This window comes from Armigeres subalbatus, chromosome 2 (genome assembly GCF_024139115.2).
Source record: "Armigeres subalbatus isolate Guangzhou_Male chromosome 2, GZ_Asu_2, whole genome shotgun sequence".
NCBI lineage: Eukaryota > Metazoa > Arthropoda > Insecta > Diptera > Culicidae > Armigeres > Armigeres subalbatus.
In genome coordinates this window covers 436,030,929-436,057,918 of record NC_085140.1, presented here as the reverse complement: position 1 = coordinate 436,057,918, position 26,990 = coordinate 436,030,929, and the positions used below count along the sequence as shown (strand labels likewise).

General features: G+C 42.3%; 1 protein-coding gene and 1 pseudogene across 3 annotated transcripts in view; one reads left to right on the top strand and one right to left on the bottom strand.

The window, feature by feature from the left end:
• Positions 1-26,990, bottom strand: part of LOC134213601 (protein Shroom) — a 929,824-nt gene that overhangs the window by 247,226 nt on the left and 655,608 nt on the right. The gene's annotated exons all lie outside the window — the stretch shown is intronic.
• LOC134218012 (uncharacterized) lies at positions 4,312-5,543 on the top strand (annotated as a pseudogene).

The following is a 26,990-nucleotide window of genomic DNA, read 5'->3' as shown; positions in this document are numbered from 1 at the left end:
GCAATCGTTAGAAGAAGCATACGAAGCCGTATGCATCAACCAAAATGCTGAAATCCGATCTAAGCCGTTCAAATTTCATTCACAATCTAAACCCCAGAGTCAGCCCGGTAGCAGTGGTTCTAACAACAACAACAATTATTATGGCAAAACTAATGCGAACGGTAATAAATTTGCGTATAGAAAAGTGCATCAACCTAAGCCCCGCGCAGAACACAACAACAACGAAGTCGACGTAGATATCAGTGACGATGAAGAAAATGATGAAAACGTGAATGCAGTGCAGAGTGATGATTCAAATTTTTACGACGACAGGGAACAGGAAACTACAACGTAAACAATTTTATTCCATACATTCGCTGCCGGTCTAAAAAAGGTGTACTTAAATTTTTAGTTGATACGGGCGCGAATAAATCGTACATAAATCCGGAAAATGTGCGTAACTCTAAAATAACAGACAAACCCGCGATTATAACAAATAAGAATGGCAAGTTTATAATTGATAGAAGGATCCATATGAATATTTTTCCCAGTGTTCCCTTCCACGTTTTCAAATTTCATGAGTTTTTCGATGGCCTAATTGGCTATGAAAATTTGGCAGAAATGAAAGCGAAAATAGATTCAGGCAATCATCAGCTAATGATTGGAAAGCATAACTTTGAACTTTCAAAATACTACCCGAGTTCATGGAACTTTCACGAACAAACGGAAAATGTAGTAGAAATAAATACTACGTCAAATGGGACATTTCTCATTGAAGACGAAATTAATTTAACAACCGGCGTCACATTACAACCTGGTTTGTATGCCACCAATAACAACCGTGCATGTATTCAGCACCACACATGCTAAACTGAACGAAGCTAAACCGCTCGAGAACGAACATTTTTTCTTAAATCAAAATGAAACTCGCTCGAAACTCAATTTCCCCGCGGATCACTTAAGTAAAGAGGAAGTTAAACTGTTAGCAAAAACATTACAACCTTTCAAAAGTATTTTCTACCAAGAAGGACAGAGATTAGACTTCACCCACCAGGTAAAACACAAAATTGAAACCTCCGATAGTAATCCGATTCATCAGCGAACGTATAAATACCCGTACCATCTTAGAGAAAGAGTGAGCGAACAGATTCAGAAAATGTTGAGCTCCGGTATCATACGAGAGTCTTCTTCTGCGTGGACCTCCCCCATTTGGGTCGTTCCGAAGAAAGCCGACAATTCAGGAGTGCAAAAGTATCGCATTGTTGTTGACTATAGGAAGCTGAATAAAGTCACACCTGCGGATCGTTATCCTATTCCCGAGATAAGCGAAATTCTAGACCGCTTAGGGAAAGCGCAGTATTTTTCTGTAATTGATTTAGCTAGTGGCTTCCACCAGATAGAGGTAGACCCAGCTGATATTCCGAAGACGGCATTCAATGTCGACAGCGGAAAATATGAATTTGTGCGAATGCCGTTCGGGTTAAGGAATGCGCCCGCGACATTTCAACGACTTATGGATTCTGTGTTACGTAAGCATGTTGGAGTAAGATGTTTCGTCTATATGGACGATATCATTATTTTCTCCAGCTCGCTGGAAGAACACATGAAGGATATTCAGAAAGTTATGACCACACTGAAAGAGGCAAATTTAAAAATTCAGTGTGACAAGTCCGAATTCCTACGTAAGGAGGTAGAATTCCTAGGACATGTCGTAACAACAGAAGGGGTTAAACCTAACCCAAACAAGGTAGAGGCAGTCAAAAATTGGCCTCTTCCGAAAACACCGAAGGAACTTAAATCGTTCCTAGGTACTGTTTCATATTACAGACGCTTTATACCGGGTTTTGCTAAAATCGCGAAGCCAATGACAAGCATGCTTCGGGGAAAGAATAAACTTATCGTTCTTAATTCTGAATATGAAAAGGCGTTTAGTGAGCTTAAAGAGATCATGAGCACGAAACTCTTACTTGCTTATCCCGATTTAGAAAAGCCGTTCATTTTGACCACCGATGCGTCTAATCACGCGATCGGAGCGGTCCTGACACAAATGGAAGACGGGCACGAAAGACCAATTGCGTATCTTTCGCGAACTTTATCGAGAGCAGAGGAGAAATACTCTGCCACAGACAAGGAACTTCTGGCTATTTACTTTGCAGCCAAAAAGTTCAGGCTATATCTGCATGGTATGAAATTTACCATTTATACAGATCACGAGCCTCTAACAAAGGAACTCAAATTGACAGATGCCACAGGTCGAGTAACTCGCCAACGTCTGTATCTGGAACAATTTGATTTCCAACTGATATACAAAAAAGGGAAACAAAACGTGGTAGCTGACGGACTATCCAGAATACCGCGAATTGAAGAATCTGAAGTGAATTTACAAACTGTATTGGAAAATGAATTATATGAAAATGATCCTGTCTATGGGCCCGACATAGTAAATAAGTTCAGAAACCAACTCATTATGCATATATCCCAAGACAAGAAAAAGTCCCCTCACATTTCTTATTCTGTATTTCCAGGTTTTAGCAGGCACATATTCCACCAGGATGATTATACGGAGGACCAACTAATGCAAATCCTTAAAAATTATCTAGCTCCTGGAATAACGAACGGAATCTTTGCTCCACCAACAGTTGCGAAATCTTGCTCACAAATCATACATAACAATTTCAAAGGAATGAGAATCCAATTCTGCAACCTTAAGTTACCAGATTTAATTTCAAAAAGAGACCAAGATGAATTTGTTCGTAAAACCCATAATTTCAACCATAGAAATTGGAAGCTTAATTACGAAGAAGTTCGTCAGTCAGTATTTTTCCCAGAGATGTTATCGATTGTTAAGACTTTCGCGAAGGAATGCCAGGATTGTAAATTTGCTAAATATGAAAGGCATCCATTCAAAATTTCAATCACGAGAAGAACATATGATAAACCGTTGGAGAATATTTTCATAGACGTTTATATTAAAGAAGGAGAGAAGTTCTTAACAATCGTTGATTCTTCTTCCAAATTTGCCCAAATCTACAAAATCTGCAACGAAACCAGCGAGGAACTATCCGAAACCCTTATCAAATATTTTAAAACTTTCGGGATACCTAAATCGATCACCTGTGATCAAGCTACTTCATTTCGAAGTCAAAATTTCAGAACATTCTTGGAAGAAAACGGTGTTGCCGTTCACTATGCCAGTAGCAGCAATAGTAATGGCATCATCGAAAGGTTCCACAACACTCTTTTAGAAATGTATTTAGCGAACCGACGCAAAATTATCAATCTGACCCTCTATCAAGGACTTTCCTTAATAACAGCTTTATACAATGATGCCAAGCACTCGACAACAAACTTGACACCAAGACAAATAATATTTGGGAACTCCACGTCGCTGGATTTAAAGGATATTAACATTACAAAACAACACATTATACAAACCGCCAAAGACAATATTGCTAGAGAAGCTGATAGACAAAATGCAAAAATAGTAGAAACAGACAAAGGGTATCAGGACATAAGAACTAGGGAAATTCTTGCCAAAACAAAGGCCAAACCATCCCCATACGGTCATAGGTACAGATTAGTCGAAATAAAGGAACAAAACGATAAAACAATTACCGACACTACAGATATAAAAATCCATAAGAAAAACTTAAAAATATAATTTAACTTACGAGACGTTACTCTCACGACTCCTTTTCAGACTATGTGTCCTACTCTGGACATCAACGGCTTGGACAGACATCCGTATATACGATCTGACCCACAACCCTCTAGCAATCATACCTCTAGGACAAGCCAGGATTAGCAACAACTACGTCAGAATAATACATCCTATAAATTTGACAGATGTCAAGGAAGCTATAGATTTGTTCAATTATGCAGTTAACAGTTTTGATCTAACCGATTCGCTTTTCGAACAAGTTATTAGGAAAAAGATAAACAAAATCAATCTGACATTCGATAGAATTACGCCTCAGAATAGATTCAAGAGATGGGAATCACTCGGTAGGGCTTGGAAATACGTATCAGGGAGTCCTGATGCGGAAGATTTGAAAGTTATCAATAGCTCTATAAATTCCTTAAGGTGAGTTACGGCGGCGTCCAAAAATGGCAGCCACAATGGCCGTGCTATCCCTCACCTCGCGTTTTTGCTCGCACAAATGTGAATATTTAGGCGGTTAGCACATCTGGAAACCATTTTTTCGTGTATGCTGCAAGTGAGCAAAGGTGAAAAACTACTTTCCGTTTATGTCTGTCGTTTACTTTTCGAGTTATGTGCCCTTCAAAGCGCTATGTAGAATTTTAATTGGACTCCAACGCGATTCACCTTAATAGTCGCAAACAATAATCAGGTACACATTAATCATTTATTTGAAAACCGAATGAAGAATCTTACAAACACTTTCAATTTTCTGATAGATAATGCTGAGAAGTTAGAAAACGTTACATTCAAAAGTTTCGATTCACTCAATTTTGTATTCAAATTAGATGAACTATTATATTATTTAGAAGTCGTCGAGGAATCTCTTACACTGGCCAGACGTAGCATACCAAGTAGCCGCATCATCCAAGGAGGAGAATTAGAAGCCATTCAACGAATCCTTCGCAACAACGACTTTGGACTTAACTCGGTGGACAGCATTCTGAATATTGCAAGCTCTTACGCAATGTTCAACAAAGATAACATCATCTACGTACTCAAAATACCCCAAATCGAAGGAGCATTATATACGCTCAACTTTGTCGAAGCAGTAATTGAAGATGGTTACCGCATTCATGTACCAGCACCATTTTATCTGAAAGGACAAATTCCACTCATCTCGCATGTCCCATGTATCAAGCTCAGAGCTCTCTTTGTATGTTCCAGTAGCAGTTTGGAACCACTCACAGAGTGTATGCAAAAGTTAATCTCCGGAAAAACAGCTGATTGCCCTATAGAACGTATTTATGGAAGTAAAATTATACGGAAGATTAACGATGGCAATATTGTAATCCATGGACACAATATAACTTTGACATCCAACTGTTCAGCTACCAGGTCCCTCAGTGGTCCAAATCTCATTCAGCATTCACACTGTACTTTAAAACTGGATGACGTCGAATATTCCAGTACTAACGTGGAGATACCACCCTTCACACCAATAACTGGAATTAAGGTAAATCCGACCAAAATCATAAACCATATTCCATTGGCACATTTACAGGAACTGCATTTAGAGCATCGCAACCACATAGAACTCCTAAACCTAACAGCAGAGAACATACATTGAAACTAGATATCTACGGGTGGATAACCTCCGCAACAGCGACAACGCTACTGATCATCATATTGGGAACAGCCATAGCCATGACATTTAAATTCTACATTTTGAAAACACTCTTCGCATCGGACACACCAGAGGAGATAAAGCGAAATAATCCATCCGAGGAGCATCCCGAGTCGAGAAGCATCCCGCTTCTTCCGCAGCTATAGAAGGAACCCGAGGGCGGCTTCCAACCGGAAGGGGAGCCGTTAGCGAATCGTACGGTGCATCACGCCACGTGTATGCACCAATCAGCGAAGGTGCCGGAACAATCGCCGAGTCAGCAGTTATATAATATAAAACTGCCAGCAACAGCGTGGCTCGGCCTCTTTTTCATCAGTGCTCTGGTCAGTGCAAGTAGTGTAGTAAATAAAGTTAGTGTTCATTGTAATAAAAAGTTTTTTAAAAAGTCAGTGAAGGTATCCCCTGCCCTAAGTCTGCTTTAGATAATTCTAGGAAACACTAACAAAGATAGATGTGACATTTGCAAATATAAAATTTAAATTGTACTCAACGTCAAGACATCAACCTTCCAAGGTTCATCACTTTAAGCGCAGCAACTCATTGAAGTCTTCCTCTTCAATCTAGCGCCAAGTCCGCACTCCACCTCACTGCAGAGTCAACTGGAAACATGAAAATTAACACAATGCTTCCGGTTCTGCCAACCGCTTCTGGAGCACTCGCGTCAGATCGAACCAAATTAGCCTTCTTGAGATGAAGCGAGGATCCGCACCCTTAAAAGCCTCTCTACTCGGCAAAGGCTGTTGACAATGGAACTGAACCGACTAATTAGCGACCACCATGATGATCACCACCATTAGGTTTGTGGCCACCATCGCACCGGACGACACTAAGAGTCACACTTAAAAGTCAGTCAGGTGTCCGGTTGATGCGCGGTAAGTGTGACAGCTCGCGCAAATCACCCCCCATCGAGGAGCAGGTCGCTATTCTTCGGTGCGGTAATTTATAAATGCTTTGTCATCTGTGAGCTACTTATGGAGTAAACTGTGCGAGTTCCTAGATGGGGCGTTTTCAAGAGGGCAAACACTCTTCGTGATGGCGATGCCGCAAAAATGCACACGAAACAAATCTAGATCGATGTGATTGAACTCTTGTGGATAGGCTTGAACGGGAACTCTTCCGTGTGGTTGGATCTAAGCATAGTTTCGAAAGAGAGCTTGGAATTGCTGGTCTAGAACAAAGTACTATAAAAGAACACTGCATGGCAAAAAAATATAACACTGTAAAGATGTACTATTTCATACGTAATTTAAATAGATTGTTTATAAATTGTGTGAGAGTTGTACAATCAAACATGATTGAGATTTCTTTAATTTGAGGCCATTGCTATTACATATGATATTCATGAGATCGTCGATTATTTTCAATTTGACTAAAATCTAAATCCACAAATCAGAAACTTAGTCGCCATAAACGCAGCAAAACTTTCCAAAGTCGTTGGTCGATGTTCAACTTTGTTTATCAACTTCACCGAAAACTTTCAAATACGTTGTTGGTTAAACATCAAAGTTTAACATTTTCCTCGTCTTCTGCGAAACGGTGTGACCGGGCGCAACCAATCGAGAAACAGGTGGGTTGCCTGCTAAAAGTACATTTACCTTTCGCACCTACTTGCAGCGATGGCGGCGGCGGCGGCGGCGACTTGTTACATCAACTATACAACAATTGCACTTCGTGGCGGGACTCACCTGGAAAGAAGCAGTCAGGAAAATGAAGAAAATTAGTTTACAATTGTGGTTTTCATTGGAGTCCGCTGGGGATTGATTAGGAATGGGATCCAAGGGGGAAGAGTTTAATTAAGATAGGTACTGCGCCGAGCTGGGAAGGAAGTACGGTTCGGTTCGATTCGGTTGAAGCCGCGGTTCTTTCTTCGCGTGATGTTGATAGGTAGGAAAACCGGTGGAAGATTCTCTGATTGTCTGGCTAATGAAAGATTTTGCGGATGTTTGATGATGATTTGTTTCAAGAACGAGTTTTTATTTTCTTTCTTCGAAAGCTTCTATAACCAATTGGTTGGAGAAGTGTGCAGAAGCTGTGGGCGCGGTGATCTACGTTGATAGTGAAGTTGATTGTTAAAGCTACAAAGTTGCATTCGCTGGAAGCGTAGAGAAGGGAGTAGTCATGCCATCAATTATTTCCCAGGAATCATTGGGAAACTGACCTTTTGAGCAACATCCAAGATTGGGACTGGTATTCAAAGACAGAAACATTTCACTGGGATAACCGGCATGGGATCAATGGGGTGCTGAACTGGGAATTGCTCGATGCTATACCGTATTTTATCCAAGAAGTAGAATTTAAGCTTGTCTTTTGAAAAGATTTTTTTCTACTAGTTTGATTAACAATTGTTTCCAATTATCATTTCAATTATGAACGTACATCGAAGGTTGGCGGGAGAAATACTATAATGGAGTAGGTCAACTGGCGAAGACAAAAAAAATCGCAGCCCATGGAATCTCTATTCGAAAATTTGAAAAAATCGACAGGAAAACTCTTCAGAACTTCATGAGATTTTGATATTTTTTTTTGTAAATCACCTCATTATCTCTGGCTTGGTTGCCCACAATTGACCTAAGACAAGGTTGGTTTGAAAAGACTTCATTATTATTGAAGCATCGTAATTCATTTTGAAATCTTCAGCACAACATTTGGTGTACATTTTTTCTCATAATATTTATTTGTTTTTTAGTAGATTGAGAGTTCGACTGCTAATGTTTTAGTATTTTTGAGGTTTTGGCTTTTCAGTCTGTGGGTTTTTTAGAACAACCGTTTAAGATCTGTCCCAAGGTCCCAACGTTTCGGCAAATTGTTATTGCCTTCATCAGGGGAAAAATCATGAATGTAGTTCTACGTCTAACGTCTTTGCTAAGGAGATTGTCTTTTTTAAAGTTGGTAGATGGTTCGTGTAATGAAACCTACCTCAATAGTCCACTTGTACTTTTCTCCATAAATCCATATTACACGAACCATCTACCAAACTTTAAAAAAGACAATCTCCTTAGCAAAGTCGTTAGACGTAGAACTACATTTATGATTTTTCCCCTGATGAAGGCAACAACAATTTGCCGAAACGTTGGGACAGATCTTAAACGGTTGTTCTGAAAAACCAACAGTCAAGTCAAAACCTCAAAAATACTCATTTATTTGTTTGACAAAATAGATTTTTCGATGGATACATTCAGTAGAACCCAGAATCTTTAACAAAACTGGACTTAAATTTTGAATGCACGTTTCCGCCATTTCAGCCATTTCAGTGCATATAAGTGTATTGTCAATAAATAACACTCTGTAAATGCTGTTTTCCTAATATTTTGTGCCGTAATGAAATTAAACTAATTAGAACCACATTATCTTTCCTCAATTGTCAAATTCTTACGTGCGAACAAACACGGAAACATTACGCTTTATTTTTCTATGTATCGCATCGTTTCACTCAATTACCTTCAAGTGAGTTCCACCTCCTTCAGGCCGCTTTCCGGACACCCCGGGGACACCAACCCGGGCATCAAGTCCCAACAGACACAGCGTCCTAGGCCTCCCATACACTCCAACCTGGGTTTTAAGTCCACAGGGAACACCAATAATTGACCGCACAAGACCATCGATCACAGCACCCCTCCGGATACATCCGGGGGGCACCATCTCAACACACAACCTGGTTTCTTTCTCCCTGACCAGCACAATTCGACTTGTACGTCGAGCACATCGCCCCTACCTTGCACCGGATCGGATCAAGGTAACCAGCTTGTTCCTTTCCCGACACCCACACTTCCGCTGGAGGTAATTTTTTGTCTCCAGTAGAGCATAAACGGCTTCTGGAATAATCTTCCCAATCAATTAACGCATCCCTCCGAAGATAATTGATCTGCAGAAGGTCAATCATGCTGTACTCAACTCCATGGTTCGCTCTGTTGGAGGAATGTACAAGTGGACTATTGAGGTAGGTTCTAATATCCGGCATGCCGTGGCGATGGAGGTCCTTCGGAATGTTCCGTTCGATGTACTCCACTTTGACGAAGATCGGGGAAGGGTCATTTGTGCGAAACCCATTTGGCCAAAAGCCATTTGGCCACACACTCAAAACGCGACGCGAGACTGGACACAACACTTATGGTTCTTACAAACGAAAAAGGATTTTTAAAATTTACCTTTTTGTCGACCGGTTTCGGGTTCGATGTTGCCCATCTACAGGACGTGGTTCAACTGGTTACAAATGGGAACGATTACACTTTTGTACTTGGCACAGTACACGTCAAAAAGAGATGGCATTCACATTATTTTTTGTTTCGTCAAGTTGAAAAGGGATGATGATAGTGGCGCTTCATCTTCGTTCATTGGCGCCTGTTCAGCGGTGGCAATGTACAAGGACTCTCAGGCATTAAGTTGAGTATACTTTCGAACGCATTTAATTAGCTTGGCTTGCTTCCAATCTGGTCACTAGTGTGTGCTGCCACGCTCAAGTCATGGAACCTGTCGTTGTCAACTGCGTTCTTATGGTCTTTTAAACGAACCTTCAGTTTTCGGCGAGTTTGACCAATATACACTGCAGGGCAGTCTTGGCATGGGATTTCGTATATGCCATACATTTCTTCCCTCGGAATCGTATCTTTTAAAGCACATAAACGATCCTTCAGAGTGTTCCCACTTTTATAGACTGCCTGGAAACCATGCTGCTTTAGGGTAGCCTGAACAGCATTTGTCACCTTCGGGTAGAAGGGTAAGCTAATTCTTCTAACCTCTTCCTTTCCGGGCGGAAGTTTAGTGGCGTTCTGACGGTGATTTTTCCTTTCGTGTTTTTTGAGGATTTTACGAACGAATTCGTCATCGTATCCGTTCAAACTAGCTGCTTCGTGGATCTTCTTTTTCTCCGCTTCAAAATCCATCTTCTCCATTGGTATGCTGAACAACCGGTACGCCATCGAGTGAAAAGTGGCTTGTTTTTATGCACCAAAATGGTTTGATTGGCCGAATGCCACAAGGGCGAACAAACCTTTAGGCCGAAACCCATCTGGCCGAACGGGTCATCCGGCCGAATAGGTCATTTGGCCGACTAAGACGTTTGGCCGAATAGGACGTTTGGCCGAATAGAACATTTGAACATTTGAAAAGTGAGAAATGAGGTGTGAAAAGTGAGACGTCTCACTTCTCACTACTTGTTCCCCACTTCTTACTGTGGAAAGTGAGTGGTGCGAAGTGAGACGTCTCACTACTTACTTCTCACTTCTCATCTCCTACAATGAGAAGTGGAAAATGAGGTGAGAGAAGTAAGACGTCTCAATTCTCACTTATCACTATAAAAAGTAAGAAGTGAAAAGTAAGTAGTGAGACATTTGTCCTGTTCCTGTTTGTGAGACCTTTGTCCTGTTCCTGTTTTTGTGTCCTGTTTTGCAAATCGCTTACAATGAGGGCAAATACGATGACCTGGTTTCTTTGGATATCTTCAAGGCCTTCAACAGTACTTGGGCCACCTCGGCCTTAAACAATTCGGCGAGTCGTGATTTTTCCTTAACATTCTTGCATTTGTTCGGAATTTTCTCATAGGGCGCTCCTTTAAAGTCCTAATTGGGTTTGAGGTCTCTCCCGGAGGAGATTGAGGTACCTCAGGGCTCCGTTCTGGCGGTTACTCTGTTCTTTGTCGCCATGAACGGTGTGTTTTGTTCACTTCCACCAAACATTTTCGTCCTTGTCTATGCCGACGACCAGAGCCGTAGCGTGAGCTCCCAGCGCTTTTGGTGAAACCTGTATTGGGCGCCCCTCTTTTACAAAGGGGAAATGCGCTAATATAATATTTAAAGAACTATTCGAATCTTATCAGAAAATAAGCCAAATAAGAAGGTTTAAAAGGGAGTTCTGAATCATTATGTTTTACGCAGTGCATTAAAATAATATTTCCTATGGTTATGGGTTTTGTAAGATTCTATAATCTATCTATAATCTATGAATAAAAATACTGGAAATATTACGATAAAAAACTTACACAAATCAAAAAAAATAATTTCAGGACCCATGCACTGCTAGATCTTGTTGGGTCAAAAATATTCAATTCTGGAGTGGATCGGCCGATGTACGGCTTCGCTATTGAGCGTAATTGGATTAAGAAAATCTACCTCTATAGTGCATCTGACGATGATTTGGAACCAGTACTGAGCCTGCCAGAATCGCTATCATAAAAAAAATCCTACTTTGGAAAGGATTGGTTAAAAGCCTAAATCGCCATAGGACCTATTCGGATCAACAAAATTCAACTCTGGAGTAAGTCTTTGGATAGTTAGAGATCCCTATGGATATAGTTTGTCTAATGAAATGTAAATCTGAAGTAAAGTAAATGAACGGAATCGCACCTAGTCGGATAAAAAAAAATCATGACCTGGCGTGGCTAGGTCAGTGGTCAGACGCTACAAACGAGCTTATTAAGGTCAATTAAAACCAAATCTGGAATCAAAATGGCTTTTAGACTTTGTTGGATCAAATGGATTGGTTGGTTGGTGGATAAAATCACCATCAAATCTATTCGGATCTTGGACAATCCAACTCTGCTATTGGGTCTGTTGGTGGTTTGGATGCACATAGTTAAGTCAACAAAATGGTGTGGTTTAGTCGATGGTCGAAAACACCATTTGAAGCAGAAGGATAAAGTATGTAAGCGTAGAATAAAAAGATGACAACTGATCGTTGCTTTAGTATTGATAGTGCGCCCTTGAAAACGTGAGGTGAAGCAAAATTAGATTCCGAAAAGGTCGTTCTTAAATACTCTCCGATTTTTTTTCTTATTCAACTGGCTCCTCCAGCCCGATCTCTTTAAAATTATTTGAAATTTCATTCATCTGACAAAAATAGTCTAAAATAGACCACAAATGTAGTTAGATGTACACGAGTCCGATCAAGAGTTTCGAGGCCAAATAGTTGACATCTGTCGGTATACACTGGAAGATTTAAATAAGTTTTTTTTAAAGCTAACATTCATTTTGGCGTCCCCTGAAGGCTGGCGCGCTTGGCGGGGGGCAATTTCGCCAATCGCACACTACGGCGCTGCCGACGACATATTGCTGGTAATCGTTGGCGACATTTCAGGCCGCACACGAATACGAACGTAGGCTTTACTATGACCGCCAGTAAGCGCGTCAGAGAACACGTCTGCTATTGGAGGCACCAGTTGTCCAGACCAAGTGGCAAGTTGGGAGAGCATCCCATCCCCAACAAGAAAATTGTAAAAGTTTTTGGGGTGTCCATAGACCGAAGCCATTCCTACCATACTTCCGCGAAGTCAAAGTTAATTGTAAGACAAGAGTTAATCTGGTTCGAATGCTATCCAAACTGCACCGAATCAATAACAGGATGCTCCTGTTAAGGATCGTGGAAGCTATCATTCATAGCCGCCTAATCTAGGGCTATCAACTTACCAGTAACGCCCACCGTAACCTTATTGAAACTCTGTTGCCGATCTTCACCAATCACCTCATACTTCGAGCCATTTCCAGGTTCTCGAGCAGCACACATGTTACACATAGATTACAGTAACTTATATATGACCAGATTCAGTTACAATTGAGTTACTGAAACCAGATTGGCTTGACTTGTGCTCCTTGGCTATCCTTACTATCCTGTGTACCAGCTGAGTCTGCCTGTACCGACGCAGGCATCTTGCCATTTAGCCATCGTGTGCGAGTGGCCATCTGCCGCAAAGCCGCTTTTTTCGCCGCAGTAGCTTCCGGTGAATACAGGATTCCTCTCATTATCGAAGGAGACCAGATACTGTACGCGATGGCCGGCGTCGGTCTCCCCCTAGAGGACCATGTTGGCTTAGACGAACCTGAGCAACCTAAAGGACCAGAAAATCGTCGCTCGGCTCCGAACAGGACACACGCGGCTCTCACACAACTTTGGGGGGAAGTCCCTTCCAGGCTATCTGCGACGTTTGCGGGGTCCACAATACTGTGGAACATTTTATATACTAATGCCCCAAATTCCAGGTTCCTAGGGATTCCTGTCAGTTACAGGGATGCGTTTTCAAATGATGCAGCTAGCATCACTTCCCTCATTTGTTTCCTCAAAGATGGGTGCTTATACAGGAACATTTAATCCAAACGGCTCCACGGGTATCACGAGGACAAGCTCGATATAAGACCCTTAACTCGAGACGCTCGGGCCTTCCTTGAATTCTCCCAAGGTTGTATATTCCCACTCCCCAGTGACCTGGCAATCCGGGAACCTCAATCCGGGTTCTAAGCCCTCCTCTTCAACCTTAACCATGGTTTCCAATAAGGTCAGCTGGGAGGGTCTCACACCTCCCCAATTCCAACTAAGTCGCCTAACCCGCTCCATCTATCTCCTGGTCGTGTCTTGCAGCACCGCAAGTTTGAAGATGCAGCCTTCGAAAACTTCAAGAAGAAGTTATCCAGCTGAATAACAGCTTTTTGATTGTATATTGTTTTCATCTGTTCCCAGGCGTTCTGTCCAGTCTAGTTAACTGTTGGATGAACCTGCGGTCAATCTTGCACCAGTTTTCAGAAATCTCTCTCTACTGAGTTTATCTTTCGACCAGAGGAAATCAAGGATTAGAATGGCAACTTCATGGGTATGGTCGTCGCCTTAAGCCAACTTCAGCATCTCCGGAGAGCAGCGCACTCAATGACAACAGGTTCTGCATCAAGACCGCCAATGGACGCCATGATCTCTATTGTACGACTGGTTCCGGGTTTCTGGATCAATTTACACTAAAACTGTTCACCTATGATTTATCCATGTTATTTTCGTCAAGCAGTTTTTAACTTCAAACTAAATTTAAGTTAAATTTTTAGCCGTCTAAGACGAGTTAAGTAACTCCATTTAATTCCACCAATTATTTCGATAACTTTGCAGATACGTATTTCGACCACAACTGTGTGGTCGTCTTCAGTGTCTCGTACTTGAGCCGTTTTCAGTCCCTTTTCCCCTTCCATAATCCATAATTATGTTCCCCTGATTACGACGAGTGAAGAATTGATCCAATTTTTCAAACTCACATAAATAAAGACAAAATAGTAGTTTGTGCAACAAGTTGCAAAAAGATGATTTTTTCAGCACGAGTTGCACGAGTTTTGCAACGAGTTGCACACGCTATTTTTTGCAATGACGAAAAATGGACTTTAATTTGATAAATCTGTTCCAAAATTGTAGTCTAATTTTCTCCACATGATCATTCTTGCCAATAAATTATGTTGCTGCGGAGAAGAATCACATTCCATGTTACCGACAGATGTACTTGCCATTGGAAATTTTGGATGTCATGACCGCCAAACTATTTCATTTATTACGGGGCGCATAGAATACACTGTTTGAGCACTTACCCAAGCTAATTTAGCAAAATTTAGTCACGTAACGACTGTTCTGGTGTTGGTTTTTCATTATAGCACCCAAATGAGTGTTATATTGAATATTATGCAACCCATTTGAGTTGCATAATGTTCATTAAAACATCAATTTTCTTGGGATTGAAAAATAGGCCGTTTTATCACTCAAAGACGAACTGTAAACCAGATATTATGATCAGGAATTGCAAAAAATAGCCTCACAGTGCGAAAATAAGTATTCTATGCGGTGAACGGCGGTTCACTGTACTTAACGGTGAAGAACATAAATAATCGTATGATAATTCAAACTGGTACATCAAATCACGCTTGAGATCCATGAGTTTTCATGTTTTGAAATTTTCTATACACAAACAAATCATAAATGTTCACTGACATATTTTTAAGATAACGATCAAGAATCGACTTTCAGAAACCATATTGCTTTGGATACAATCATATTTGATCTTCATTAATGACTTATGGACATGTGGAAAATCTGTGGTAGAAGTAAGTAATCAATTATAAAATAGGTATGTATTGCAAATTTTGCCAACGCATAATAAGCTTGTTTCACAATTTTGAATAATGAGGTCAAAACATAACAAATATAATAGCTTCTAGACCTCCGAAGCATATCTGTCTAAACTAGTGATCATTAACAACACTGAACGTGTTGCACCACCATCCGATTCCATTATTCGTGGGTCGAGGTCTATCGTTGGTAAAAAAGCCACCAGCATCAAACATAATATGCACAAACTGTTATTGCTAAACTTTGTTTCAGCCCAACTATCAAACATGATTGTCCGATTGCCGATTTTGGCCATTAAAAATAACGGTCGAAAAAAAAAAGACCAAAAGCAGCCTCCGACCGAACCGACACAATCACTAATCAGACTACATGAACTCCACCGCCACTATAGTAACCAGCCCTGAGTCACACCCTAATCCACCGATCCAATGACGCGACGGCGGAAGGGCCCACGGACGGAACAACAGTTTAGCGGCGTGCTAGTTTCGTTTAATTCTGATCGGTCATGCAAAACTGACCACAGACCGAACTCGCTTCAAACCAGGCAATAACGAGACTTTGATGAGATTGTGGTCAAACGGGGAGTGCTGAATGTAATTCTAAATCACGAGCCGACCGACCCCTCTCGCTCGATCTAACATCCCCGAGAATTTAATCGCACTGGATCAAAAGTCTACATGGGAGTCGTTCAGTCGGTCAGCGCCGGAGAGTCCGCACTCAATAAATATTTCGATTAACGGTTTAAGGTTTGTCCCATGCATGCATGCATGGACGGTCGTTTACCGTCCGGTCGGGGCCGTTGGTCATAAAGTGTCCGGCGACCACTGCTGTTCAGTGCCGGTCAGTACGGTCCACTAAGAAATGAAGGTCACGTTCTTTGCATATCGTCGTTATACATTTATGCAGAAGGTATATTCAAAGTAAGTAGATTCTGTTTCGACTTTGGGCTGTGCATTTTTATGGCTCTGCGAAGGGTTTCTCGGAAATTTTCGTGAGAGTGTCGTCTTTGTTGGGTTTCTAGATGGTTAGTTTTTGTTTACTTTTTTTGTGTTTTAGTTAAGAATTTGGATTGCATTTAGCTTTGAGGCGTAGTTAAGGGGAAATTAGGTGAATGATTCGCGGGTTTCGTTTTCGGACGATCGACCGAGGTAATTGTTATTCGCCATGGGTTTATTTTATGAATGAATCACGAGCTGCTTTATTTTGGTTTGCTGTTTGAGATGAAGTGACTTGAAACATGGCAATGACACTTTGTTCACTTTTGAATGTATTTTTTTTTTAATTTTCTTCGTGGAATTAACAACTCGAGCAATATGTATTATTGTTTGATATATTCCATCAAATGTATTTGGGTAACCGTAGCATCAATAAGGAGGTAATGTGGTTTTATTGAAATTTTACGTGTTTATATACTTTACGAAGGTTTCAGTTGATGCCCTACGAAAGGAAAGGTCAGTTCTCCGGCAGAGTCAAGGTCCGTTTTTTGGGCAAACAAAATGCGGAAACCATCCAAGATATTGACGTTCCCCGTGTCGAACGCCGGCGCAGTCTATTTTGTCGGCGCGAGTTACAGTACCAGTACGCGTGCCATCCGTCTGGGAATTTCATTATCGACGCATATCGAGGGATACCTGAACCACGTTGGTAGAGCAGCTGATAATGATAGCAAGTAAAAAAAGCATGCATGCCTATCTCTGTCGTTTCGGTCACCTTCGTAGCCTCTATATCCCTGAAGAAAGTGAAATATACACCAAAACGTCGGAAAGTAGACGCTATAACGTTTTAGCTGCTTCATAATGACTGAAAGAGACGATAATAGTCCAACAACATTTCCCAATTGGAAATATTGTGAAAAGTGAGACGTCAACTTTTCACAGTGACCGTTTCTTCCAAACGACCATTTAGAACAAACGGCGTTTTCGACCAAAAAACCTATTGAGCAAACGATTTTTCGACCAAACGACATTTTTGGCCAAATGATCTATTCGGTCAAATGACCTATAAGGTCTATTCGGTAGGGCGTCTCTTTTTTTTGCATAAGTGGAAAATGTTATGGTTTTGTAGTTGGAAAATGTTCATATTATTGAAAAATTAAACCCCTTAAATGTTCAGACCGACAGGTCGATGCTAAGTGGTCCCTCAACGAACCTGAAGCAATAGAAGAAGAGGTCACCTTCCAAACAGCGTCGAGCACGCTGCTCTAGTGTACGCGCCATAGGTATGGATATGCTAATCCTTACCAATGAGCATTTAGGAATCCAGACGTGTCATCATACATGATTTTTTTTGTAATAATGGTTTTGGAGTGATATGATTCGCATTAATTATGGATTCTATGAAAAAAAAAATCGAAATGTTTAAAAAATGTGGTTGCTGATACTCCGGATTACTAACAAACTTGCGAAGAGTTGCCTTTTGTTTATTCGGTAGCTTCTTTCGAAAGTCTGCTTTAGTAACAAGTCCTGGAAATCATGTTCCTTTTTGCTCACATGTTTACTGCAATCTTGCATAAGCCTTAGGGGCCATCCACAAAGTACGTCATGCTTCTAGGGGGAGGGGATTCCGAGCAGCGTGACGAGTCATACAAAAAAATAGAGGTTTAATACAAAAATTTGTGACGAAGGGGGGGGATGATGATGATGATACTACCATCTATTGTAGCAAGCCACCTGCCGATAGCACTGGCCATATCTGACAAACGATTTGATCATGATTATACTACTGTTTGAATTTCATCAGACTCCTGTATGAAGGGCCAAAAATGGGAGGGGTGGTTCCATAAGCAGAGACACTTATGCGAATACACGGGATGAATAGAAAATCTCCTTCCAGAACAAAGTTCCTACATACAATATTATAATCTAGCCCTCGTTTCCCAGATTGACCCGATAGATGGGGAGAAGAGCCCGCCCTTTATCCACGAGATGTTAACAATAGGAAGTCGGGTATATAATCATATAGTTTCAATATAATTTGGTAAATAAATATATGTAATGGAATTCTCTCACGCAGTTTCACTTCCATGTCCTGGACGAGAGAGGACCTTTCTTCAACGCCAGCTAGTTTTAGATTTATGTCTTCAGAAACAGAAAGCCAATAGCTCTTCAAGAATGTAGGGAGGGGGGGATGGGGTCGAAAATCGCCAATGTTTACGTGACGTACTTCAAGGAACTTGCATTGCAAACTGCACCGATGCTCTAATTATCTATTTTCACAATCTGACTCAGTGAATGTTAGGAATAGTGCATCATTCGTGCAAAGTTTGCTTGCGCTTTTCAAGGGAAAAGCTTCACAATCCCATAAAAATGTAAACACAGAGCGACAGAGACCTCCTTTCAAGAGGCCCAGAAGCCTCCTTTCAAGAGGCCCGGAAGCCCTCTTTCAAGAGGCCCGGAAGCCCCCTTTTAAGAGGCCCGGAAGCCCCCTTTCAAGAGGCCCGGAAGCCCCCTTCCAAGAGGCTCGGAAGCCTCCTTTCAAGAGGCCCGGAAGCCTCCTTTCAAGAGGCCCGGAAGCCTCCTTTCAAGAGGCCCGGAAGCCTCCTTTCAAGAGGCCCGGAAGCCTCCTTTCAAGAGGCCCGGAAGCCTCCTTTCAATAGGCCCAGAAGCCTCCTTTCAAGAGGCCCGGAAGCCTCCTTTCAAGAGGCCCGGAAGCCTCCTTTCAAGAGGCCCGGAAGCCTCCTTTCAAGAGGCCCGGAAGCCTCCTTTCAAGAGACTCGGAAGCCTCCTTTCAAGAGGCCCGAAGCTTCCTTTCAAAAGGCCCGGAGGCCTCCTTTCAAGAGACCCGGAAGCCTCCCTTCCAGAGGCCAGGAAGCATTCTTTCAAGAGGCCCGGAAGCATCCTTCCAAGAGACCCGGAAGCCTCCTTTCAAGAGGCCAGAAGCCTCCTTTCAAGAGGCCCAGAAGCCTCCTTTCAAGAGGCCCGGAAGCCTCCTTTCAAGAGGCCCAGAAGCCTCCTTTCAAGAGGCCCGGAAGCCTCCTTTCAAGAGGCCCGGAAGCCTCCTTTCAAGAGGCTCGGAAGCCTCCTTTCAAGAGGGCAGGAAGCCTCCTTTCAAGAGGCCAGGAAGCCTACTTTCAAGAGGCCCGGAAGCCTCCTTTCTAGAGGCCCAGAAGCCTCCTTTCTAGAGGCCCAGAAGCCTCCTTTCAAGAGACCCGGAAGCCTTCTTTCAAGAGGCCAGCAAGCCTCCTTTCAAGAGGCCAGGAAGCCTCCTTTCAAGAGGCCAGGAAGCCTCCTTTCAAGAGGCCAGGAAGCCTCCTTTCAAGAGGCCAGGAAGCCTCCTTTCAAGAGGCCAGGAAGCCTCCTTTCAAGAAGCCAGGAAGCCTCCTTTCAAGAGGCCCGGAAGCCTCCTTTCAAGAGGCCCGGAAGCCTCATTTCAAGAGGCCCGGAAGCCTCCTTTCAAGAGGCCCGGAAGCCTCCTTTCAAGAGGCCCGGAAGCCTCCTTTCAAGAGGCCCGGAAGCCTCCTTTCAAGAGGCCCGGAAGCCTCCTTTCAAGAGGCCCGGAAGCCTCCTTTCAAGAGGCCCGGAAGCCTCCTTTTAAGAGGCCTGGAAGTCTCCTTTCAAGAGGTCTGGAAGCCTTTTTTCAATAAGCCCGGAAGCCTCCTTTCAAGAGGCCTGGAAGCCTCCTTTCAAGAGGCCTGGAAGCCTCCTTTCAAGAGGCCTGGAAGCCTCCTTTCAAGAGGCCTGGAAGCCTCCTTTCAAGAGGCCTGGAAGCCTCCTTCCAAGAGGCCTGGAAGCTTCCTTCCAAGAGGCCCGGAAGCTTCCTTTCAAGAGGCCCGGAAGCCTCCTGTCAAGAGGCCCGGAAGCCTCCTCTCAAGAGACCCGGAAGCCTCCTTTCAAGAGGCCCGGAAGTCTCCTTTCAAGAGGCCTGGAAGCCTCCTTTCAAGAGGCCCGGAAGCCTCCTTTCAAGAGGCCCGGAATCACGCGGGATCGCAAAAGACGACATTTTTGTAATTAATCCTTTATTCACATAAAATGCTGGTTCATTGAGGTTGAATGATGACCAACGACGCCGACGACCACCATCAATACCATGGTTTTCTGTTGAAAATGCTACCAGTGCTGCTGTTTCTGAAGCCTCCTTTCAAGAGGCCCGGAAGGCTCCTTTCAAGAGGCCTGGAAGCCTTCTTTCAAGAGGTCTGGAAGCCTTTTTTCAATAAGCCCGGAAGCCTCCTTTCAAGAGGCCTGGAAGCCTCCTTTCAAGAGGCCTGGAAGCCTCCTTTCAAGAGGCCTGGAAGCCTCCTTTCAAGAGGCCTGGAAGCCTCCTTTCAAGAGGCCTGGAAGCCTCCTTTCAAGAGGCCTGGAAGCCTCCTTTCAAGAGGCCTGGAAGCCTCCTTTCAAGAGGCCTGGAAGCCTCCTTTCAAGAGGCCTGGAAGCCTCCTTTCAAGAGGCCTGGAAGCCTCCTTTCAAGAGGCCTGGAAGCCTCCTTTCAAGAGGCCTGGAAGCCTCCTTCCAAGAGACCTGGAAGCCTCCTTCCAAGAGGCCCGGAAGCTTCCTTTCAAGAGGCCTGGAAGCCTCCTGTCAAGAGGCCCGGAAGCCTCCTCTCAAGAGACCCGGAAGCCTCCTTTCAAGAGGCCCGGAAGTCTCCTTTCAAGAGGCCTGGAAGCCTCCTTTCAAGAGGCCCGGAAGTCTCCTTTCAAGAGGCCTGGAAGCCTCCTTTCAAGAGGCCCGGAAGCCTTCTTTCAAGAGGCCCGGAATCACGCGGGATCGCAGAAGACGACATTTTTGTAATTAATCCTTTCTTCACATAAAATGCTGGTTCATTGAGGTTGAATGATGACCAACGACCACCATCAATACGATGGTTTTCCGTTGAAAATGCTACCAGTGCTGCTGTTTCCGCTCCACTGTGTCCGCCCTGTGTGAAATCTCATTAGAACTAAGGATTAGATACCAACCCGCGAGTTGCTTGATTTTGATGTCTGTGCTTGCGATGCATGCACATGATTTGGTTGTTTTACTATTTCTCAATTATTTGACAATTTTTAATAATAAATAGTTGTAAATCTGACGTTTTAGAACAATACAATGAAGCATTGACTCATCCTTGATCGAATGGTCCAAAAATATTCGAATGGTCCGATTTTCGGAATCGCAAAATGTACCCCAATATAGAAAAGACAGACGTAGTCCTACGTTGGTTTCTATTCTCTGCAAAGCTAATTCACTAATTAGTCTAATTTGGCACCTCCAGTCGAGTCAAGTACGAGACACTGAAGACGACCTTACTGTTGAGGTCGAAATACGTATCTGTCAAGGTACAATTAAGTGGTGGAATTAAATGGGATTGTACAAACTCGTCTTATGACAAGTGAATACATTCCACTAAAAAGCTCAAAATAATTTTCTTTACACTCTTCATAGGCTTTATCAAGACATTCATGAAACGTGTCCTTCAAGTCTTCGGATTCATCGTTTGTCGTTGCGTAGATGTTGATCAGGCCGTAATCCTTTTTACTAATGGGTTTTTATATCATTATTCGCTTCATCTGCTTGCGCAACCAACTCCATGTTTTGCTTTTTCGCAGCCGCTGTAATACAAGTTATATTTGAATGCAGTTTTGTTCGTGGGATCCATGGCTCTGAATTCATGTTCTTCGAATCTAGAACCGGACTTCTTGTACAGCTACCACGTTTACTTTTTTTTTGTTGCAATTCACGAACTAGAAGGCTCACTATAATCCAGATTCATTTAGGGTCATGATGTTCCAGGTACCGAGTTTCCAATCATAGTGCTTATTTCGTTGCTGGGTTGGTTGCCAAAAATAACGTCTTTTTCTTCTATCTCTATTTTTCGTCGTATTTTTAGAAATTCGGGATCGGAAGTGGGGCTGGGTCGGCTACACTCTACGTAGGGGCGGAAACGAAATCTGTAAACAAGCATTAGACTGGAACCCAGCGGGACATCGCAGCAGAGGCAGACCCAGAGGTTCATGGCGGCGAAGCCTCAATAAAGAAATAAAAGAAGTCGACCGAAATCTAACCTGGCAACAGGTTAAAGCGATAGCCGGGCAACGCTCAGGATGGAAATCTTTCAAGTCGGCCCTTTGCACCACCGGAGGTGTACAGGATCCATAACCCACTAACCTCTATTTTTCGTGGTATTTGAGAGGCTTCAGTAAGCTACCTTACCGAGGTCACGTTACCGACATCACACTGGTCGTGTAAATTAAAAAAAAAATCATCAAAATTTCTCCTGGAAGTTCCGTGAAAATGGAGCCTCCAAAGAATATTTCGAAGAAATAAAATGATTAAAATTTTCAAGAATTTTCTTTGAAAATTCGTTGAATAATTCTGTAGAAATTCTGAAAAAATTCCTTCAAACCATCGCGTGGAAATTGTGTAGAAAAACGTCAATTCAACTTTGTGGATAAATTTTAAATGCTGTAGATATATTACACGTAGTTCGACGTCGACTATATTTTCAATGATCCGAATCTGAATAACGGTTTCCGCAAACAATCAACAGGCAGTATCCTTTATCACTACCGCCATTCCGACACCGCGTAATTGCATACTAAAAGGGATAATAAATTACAGAAAAAAACGACATCCAAAATGCCAGAAGTGCATCCCAGAAGAAGTGTAAACTCCATGTTTCTGACCGCCGCACGTACCTACAGTTCACCAACCAGCGCTTCCACCATCCAATAACCGTAATTCAATGGCCAATAACAATAATTTGCAAAAAACTAAATTAACATTATGTCCGCGGAGCGGTTCGGTCTCAAGTGCATCGACGATCGATGATCCAGTGAGCTGCAAGCGCGTCTTTTTCAAGTATATTGTAGGATCGTCATTACCAAGTCCACTATGCAAAAGAAGATGCGCTACTGTGAGCGACACGATGGCGATGCGATGATGATGATGGTGCGCTTGGTTATCGCCGCCGGGTAGCCTCGGGAGGTCGACTGGATGCAGCCGAACGGCGGCGCGGCGGTCAAACGAACCGGTCGAGGACGCAGCGACAAGTGTGCCGTTTCCGCGTGTTCATCTTGAGTTCAACGATGTGGTAGGGTTTTTTTTCGGCCAATTTATTGGAATTTAATATCGTGAAGCACTTGAGAAGAAGATGTGCGCTTGCTTTTGGTGCTGGTGGATGATTCAGCGGATCAGTGAAAACGCGATTGCATAGGGGCATCCGGTTTGTGTTTCGATCAAGAACTACGTCCAATAACAATCGATTACACAATCAAGTTCAACGATGACAACACCAATTGTACCTCCAAACGAGAGAGATTGCGCAATCGAACAATAATGTGAAGGCGCATGACCGATTACACTGTCAATAAAAGTGCATCCCCCATGACATGTTTCCTGTCCTATACGACGAATTAATGCATGGAACGAATCTCGAGTCCACCCATCGGAATTGGGACGACATATGTTCGGTTTGATGGATCGTTGATCGGAACGGCATTCGACTGCGCAACACAAATTGAATTAAGCGTATTCGATGCAAAAGGTCGAACAAGCATTGATGTTTTTGTGTGAATATTGTGATTTTGCTATGAGTAAATTAAGAACTATCCACCTACGGAGTGAGTGTGTTTAATTTTGATAGAATGATGACCACGGTTAATATTCTAAATTTCTAAAAACACATGATATGAGATGCAATTATTTAATCGTACCACTAGTAGACGATGTTTCAGCTGAAATGCCGATCTAAACCATTAATACACAAAACATTATGTATGTATTTAATCTACCGTTTCAAGTGTGAATATCTCCCATGTTTCACCCGACTCTTTAAATCGGAGGATACACAATTTTTTCCCATACCTGCCTCTATCTCATAATGCATAATACCATAAAATAGCGCCAATCAATCACAAAAAAAAAACTCGTCAAACCATGCCATACAACATCCGCTTTGACATTTGATGCGTGATCTTATCATCACTATGGTGCGACGCAACTGTCAACGAAATTACATAACCTCGAACACGAATGAACGGACGCGCGCGCTCACTCGCGATACTTTTCGCGGTCCAGCCTCAAGACAATTTTTCTCCGTTTCTGACGTCGTTATTGCTATTATCATCGATTCCTACAGCCGGAGAAAAGTCATCGTCCCCTTAATCACGTGCAACCACCTTCCGGCAAGCGGTAGCGTTATTACGCCCTTTTTTTAATCTCTCGGAAATTCGGGCGACTGTCGACCTTCCTCCTATCCTTCATCTTCCTACCCGTCGCCGTCCCTTCCGTCTTGCAATCATCATGCGACGTCGCGCCGGTAACGAAGTAACCTTCCCCAATGTCGATCGCTACAGCAGCTGTGGCGCTCAATCCCTGGGAAGTTTCACTTTCAGACAACGATCCGCCTTACCACGATCATCGACCTAAAGCTGTTGCGTCCCGCCTCCTTGTCTGTCTGCTTGTCGCATTGTTTTCTTAAGACTTTAACAAACATCATCGTCGTTCGATCGGAAATTGATATTCACCCCGTCTGCATCGGTCGAACGATCGATCGATCGATCGCGATTCAATCGATCGTAATTAAGCGATAATGATGATCTCCATCTGGGGATGGGAAGTGCAGCATTGGGATTAAACCAGTGGAGAGTTTATTGAATTGCCGTCCCTTGCCTCGGATGCGACGGTGGCAGGTCGCGAATCCTCCAAACCAAACGAAAGGGTCGCGGTTGATCGACATGGGAGGCATTTTTCTTCTCCGCAAGTTACGACTATGCGCGAGGGTTCAACAAATCAGCCAGGGGATGGCCTTTTAGATCCGCTTTCGTGACTAACGCGCGTTCGGTGGAGGTGTTACCAATAATATTACGTGATCCGGTGGTGCCGACCGAGCATCCATAAAGTTTAATTATTTAATGATGCGAAGCCGAAGGGTTTCGCGCCGCGGAATTTGAGGATGGGAATCGATCGCGCGATTGGTGACCAACACGAACGTTAGATAATTGTAATTAGGCGGTTACATTACCCTCAGAGGGACGCTAGATAGTTTGCACACAACTGCTTTATGGCGTACGCATATCAATTCCTGATCTAGGTATGTGGGAGTTATATGCAGAGGGGTGTAAGTGGCATTTTGGTAAAATTTGAATTAATTATAGAGAAAAATGCTTTGGTTTTAGAGATTTGTGGCAATATGTTGATGACTAAAATAAAAACTCCGCTAAAAAAAATAGAAATTTTCCATAATAAAGGGAAAATTGCCAATAAAGAAATCAGGGTATGAGCAATAAATAAATATAAAATTTCCACAAATTTCCATAAAGGCAATAAAACTGAGCATCTTTCCATAAATGACCCCTTCTTTAAAAGCACTTAAAGTTCATGGAAAATTTAACCAATTTTATTGATTTTTCGTATTTTTTATGGAAATGTTCTTATTTTTTTATTGCTCTTTATTGAATTTGTTTGGGGTTAACATCAGATCTCGACGTTTCATGCATTTTTAAGCCATTTGGCATTTAAAACAAAAATTCAATTTTCGACTTGGAAAAATTATCATGGGTAAAAATTTCAAAACTGAATTTTAGGCACCCCTAAATCAAGTCCGATTGAGCTCAAATTTTGCATGAGGTCATATTTTGGGGTAATGAAACTTGTGAGCAATGTCGTTTTCTGAAATTCAAAAATGTCATTTTCATTGGCACCCTAATGGGTAGTTTTCAATTCCATTTTTTTACTTCCTCTCCAAGACTGAATGCCCGTTCTTGACACCTCTCAGGTTTTATGCAATTCGTTTGATACTTTTACCCACTTTTAATTTAAATCCAGCCTTACGTTTACGAAGTTTGGCCTTCATAATTGGTCGTCCATCACGGTGCACCTCCGTTTCGTAAGTCGCAGAACTAACTTTAGAAAATCGCAGGATTAGAAAACTATTCTCACTGTACACGCTTTGGAGTTTCAATTAATCAAGACTAATAACGATGCCAGCCACGCACTCACCGTCAATTTTGAATACGGAGAGGACAATTAGTTCGACACGCATTGCTACAAGAGACCGAGAAATCCTCTGCATCTTCATGAGCGCCACGGGAAAGGAATAATTGGTTAGTTGAGAAGATAATCCAAAGAAAGTCGCCTTGTTAAATGACTTAATAATTATTGTGTACAAAGTTATGTTGAAGTATTTTACTAACCCGCAGAAAGCAGATCCAAACGCGATCGTTCCCAGTAAACCACATATCGTATAACAAACTGCAAACCAAATCGCATTTATGTCTGCCAAAAATCACAATCGCATTGTTTATTACTCTTCGTCAATTACTGTCGATAGAAGTTGTATTGATTTTATCAAATACGATAGTTTTAACCGTAATGTAATTTGTGTCAATTCAAACTTATATTCTTCGCAATATCGTATATCATCAGTGTGATTTAATATGAGAATCGTAATACTGTTGGAACCATTTCAGAACAGGTGGCATGTAAAGTAATGAAGCGGAAGCTTAAGAAAAGTGCAATAAGTGGAAAAACAGCTCGGGACGCGACTCAGATGACCAAAATGTGGAACAAATGTGCCAAGGAAGTTGACTCCGGAGGTGTGCAACTTTTGATAAGAGGAATTAAGAAGAAGGTGCGAATTTTCACTAGAAACAAGAAGAAATTATTTGTATCAATAATTTTTCCTTAAAGTACAGTGAATTACCCTTGTTTTGATATATTAACCTTATTTGTACATAAATCCGTTACCGAGATACAGATGATTTTATTATTCTGGATTCTAAATGGACATAGCTTTATAAGTTTCGAGCAGTTGAGTTACTCAGTTTATCATTGACAAAAATCCGATTAACTTCAAGGTGTACAGTGTAGTACGGCTGCTGATGCAAAGGTCACAAGTTCAAGTCTTTGTATA